The 4,053-nt window shown below is 47.0% G+C and overlaps 1 long non-coding RNA gene across 1 annotated transcript; it reads right to left on the bottom strand.

Moving 5' to 3' along the window:
• Window positions 1–457: 457 nt before the first annotated feature.
• On the bottom strand, window positions 458–4,053 carry LOC134479760 (uncharacterized). The gene is made up of 3 exons (XR_015625838.1): window positions 3,609–4,053; window positions 3,161–3,284; window positions 458–2,920 (listed from the first exon to the last, which is right to left on the bottom strand). It is a non-coding gene; the product is annotated as an uncharacterized LOC134479760 (long non-coding RNA).

Here is a 4,053-nt window from a genome sequence, read left to right as displayed (position 1 = left end):
GAATGAATGAACTGATTCTCAGAGAGTATGAACTCAGACTGTGGCAGCATCCGCCGGGGCTGCACAGGTTCAAGACAGATGTGCTCAGCAAGCACTAAGATAGGAAATAGAGCCAGGGTCTCGCCCCTAACCAAGAAGCTGTGTGTAATTGATAACACCTGGGAAAAAAGAATTAGTTTTCCTCAACGGAGTATCATCAGGCTTATTAACCACACTTTAGGGGAGACCCATGCCGAGGAGTAGGTGGCCAACAGAAAATGAACTCAGTGGTATTTTGGAAACCATTTCGTGTCATTTTGCCTTGTTTGGGCGGGGCTTTTTTTTTTTTTTTAATCTTATTGGTCTTTTGCTTGAATATTTTAGTTTCTGTTTTTGTGTTTTTGTGGGGTGTTGTGTATGTTTCCTGTTTGAGTTATTTATGTATTTATTTGGTTGGTTTTGTTTTTTCAAGACCGGGTTTCTCTGTGTATTTCTGGCTGTCCCAGAACTCATTCTGTAGACAGTGGCCTAGAGCTCACAGAGATGCCGGCCTCGGCCTCCCAAGTGCTGGGATTAAAGGCCTGTGCCACCACCACCTGGCTTTTGTTTTTCCAGAGAAAGAGGATATAGAGTTGGGTGAGAGAATCTAGGAGGAGGGGGAAAGTGTGATCAGAATATATTGTATAAAACTTCTTTTCAGTTAAAAAAATTAAACAAATAAAATTTTCTTTGAGATTACAAAATGAAGATTATAGATATATGTATATATAATTATATTTTGAATTTTTTTAAAAAAGGAATTATTGCAGGTTCTGGGAGAAGCTTTCAGTAACCGCAGGAAGCAATCTGACTGCCAAATGATGGTCACCCTGGCTTCACGGGGTAAATGCCACAGTGACCTCTCCTCCACTCTCGAGAACCTCCCATCTGGTCTCTGGTTACTGCTTGCTTCAGTGTGTTCTTACCCGCAAGGCTGCTTTAGAGGTATAGCAGAAAGAGAAGATGGTGGGGTGTCCCATATGAGGCACCCCAGAACCTTGTCCATCTGGGGGCACTTCCTGGCTGTCTACAAGGGGCTTCCAGAAACCTCTACATACAATGACCCCCACCATGGTTTGAAGAGGAAACTGAGGCCTAAAGGGAAGACATGTCCATCCAGTTAGTAGGACTGTCACAGGGTGGGCTCATAACACGTGTTCTTGTGTTTTTACTACCGTGGTTAACCTCCTGCCACGTTCCTCAGCTCAGGTGCAGGACCGCAGGTCTGACTGGATCCTTTCTGATGCTGCCCTGAGGAGACACTTCCTGCTGTCAGAACACTCTGCCAGCTGTAGAACTAATTAGTTTTCTATTTCATGTCCTTGTCCTCAGTCAACCCTCTATGCCCTTATACACCTTAAAGTCTTCCCAGGCTGGCTCGCAAGGGTCCTAGTGCATGTTGTGGCTGAATGCATAAATGACCCTGGGAAAGTCCCCGCTCCTCCCTGTATTATGTCCTCATTTTGAAATGGCCACCATTTCTCCTTTGTGGCCTGCTTGAATGATAAAACAATGTATGGGCCTGGTGGTGCTTGCCTGTAATCCCGCACTGGGTAGGTAGACACAGATCCTATCTTAAAGAACAAAGCTCCATTCATATTTATGCAAGTAATCCTGATTAAAATAAATGAGGGGGTTTGGGGTGGAGAGGTGGCTCAGTGGTCAGTAGATGGTATTTCTCCTGCAAAGCACTGGGGTTCGGTTCCTAGCACCCACACTGGGTGACTCACAACTGCCTGTAAGTGAAACTACAGAAGGGCTGATGCCTCTGGCTTCCCAGGGCACATGCACTGAGATGCACACACCCATACAAGAATTTAAAACAAACAAGTAAGTAAACATAGCATTGCTGATGATGCCTTAAATCCCAGCTCCCAGGAGACAGAGGCAGGCAGATCTGAGTTTGAGGCCTGGTCTACAGAGAAAGTTCCAGGACAGCCAGGCTACACAGAGAATCTGTCTCAAAAATAAAATAGTGGATCACACATACAAAAACCATGAAAATTGGAGGGAGGTTTGAGGGGGGAAGTTTTAGAGGAACTGAGAGGAGATAAACAGTGTAATGGAGTGAATATAGTCAAAAGATATTTTACACATGCCAAAACAATACAATTATTTAAGTCTTTTAAAAATTGGTTTGTTTAGACCAGACATGATGGCAAATGTCTTTGATCTGAGCACTCGGGAGGCAGAGGCAGGAGGGTCTCCACGAGTTCGAGACCAGCTTGGTCTACATAGTGAGTTCTAGGACAGCCAGGACTACATAAAGAGATCCCCATCTCATTTTGTTTTATATACATGTGTGCTTTGCATATGGGTGCGTGTATGTATGCAGGCCACATGTATGTGTTGTGCCTGTGCTGTATGAGTGTGGGGACTGAACCCAGGTTCTCAGCAAGAGCAGCAGATCCTCTCACCTTCTGAGCCGTCTCTCCATCCTCGCACAGAGTAATTTTAGAAAACAAAACAAAACAAAAAGGTCACTGAACCAGTATGTAGGAAGTGTTCATTCCATGTGCTGGGAATACTGTTATTCACACAGTTCCGGAAGAGACCCAGCCCTTAGCACACTGTTACTGGAAGAGTCCTGTATCACATAATTACGCAAATGTGTGTAAAACCATAACAGGGAAGGAACAGGCCCACAGGATATCATCTGGGTTTGTCACCTTCAGTGGCAGGGCAGGTCCCCGAGGGTGGTGCACCTCAGTCTTCAAAGACAGCACCATGGCCCCTGCTTCAGCCCTAGGTTGTTTTCTGCTTGGGGTCTGTTTACAGAGTGCGTCCATCAGCACCAGGGCATCTGGTGTCCGGTCTCCCAGAGGAGAGAGAGCCGGTCATGAAGGTTGTCCGTGAGCTGCTGCGTCTGGAGTCACTTCAGGTCTCATGACCAGGCACCAAACTGCTTGAAGCAAACACAAAAAGTTAGTATTGGTGACATGACATTCTTGTTTGGGGGTGGGGGTGGGGGGGCTGTGGATGGAAGACCATGGATGGAAGGCAAAAGGAGAGGGGCAGCCCAGAATTCTACTTTCAATGTTCATTTTAAATTACTTATTAATTGTGTGCATATATGTAGATACCCACACAGCACAGCTCAAGCGGGTTGGCGAGAAGACAACCTGTGAAAGTCAATTCTCACCCTCCACACGTGGGTCCCAGGGGTTGAACTCTGATCATCAGGCTTGGCAGCAGTCACCTTTACCTACTGAGCTATCTCATTCACCCAGACCAGAAACTCTTCAGAGAACCTCCAAGAAATGTGACTGTAAAAGGACACAGGAAAGAGAGAGCAGGGAAGGTGCAGGCTGCGGTGGGGTTTTGGGGAGGCTCTCATGGGAGACTGTTAAGTGGTAGGAGAAGGGTTGGACTGGTGGTGGGTGAGGTTCTTGCTTATGGAGTTCCCCAAAAGGAGACAGCAATGAGGCTTAGCTCACAAGCACATGGGCTTGGGGTTCAACATGAGCTGAAGGGGACCCTCCCGGAGGCACAGAGCTGACTAAACAAGCTATGAACTAAGCAGGATTGTGGGGGGAACACGAGGCAACCTGAGAAGAGAAAAATTCTGGCCGGGCAGTGGTAGCACACACCTTTAATCCCAGTGTTTGGGCAGCAGAGGCAAAATCTCTGAGTTCGAGGTCAGCCTGGTCTACAGAGTGGGTTCCAAAACAGTCAGGGCTAGATAGAGTGATCCTGTCTTGGGATTAAAAAATAATAAAGGAAGGAGGGAGGGAGGGAGAGAGGAAGAGAGGGAGGAAGGAAGGAAGGAAGATTGATTCTGAAAGGCTGAACAAAAGCCCCCCAGCCCTTAGATCCTCATGTCCCACCCCAGAACCTGGGGTGCACAGAAAGGGCTTGGAGCATGCTCCAGACACAGATCTTTCCCAGAAACTCCTCAAGGAACCAGCCCTGTCAAGGCCTTGCTCTCATCTGCTCAGCGGATCTGGCTTCTGCCCTGCAGAGGGAAGAAGATCAAATTGTGCTATTTTAAGCCAGGAACAGCATAATGTCTGTTACAGTAGCTAGCAGGGAACT

Source organism: Rattus norvegicus, chromosome 7, assembly GCF_021556685.1.
Source record: "Rattus norvegicus strain SHRSP/BbbUtx chromosome 7, alternate assembly SHRSP_T2T, whole genome shotgun sequence".
NCBI classification, from domain to species: Eukaryota; Metazoa; Chordata; class Mammalia; order Rodentia; family Muridae; genus Rattus; species Rattus norvegicus.
The sequence above is the reverse complement of the archived record's forward strand: the minus strand, read 5'-3'. Positions and strand labels throughout refer to the sequence as shown.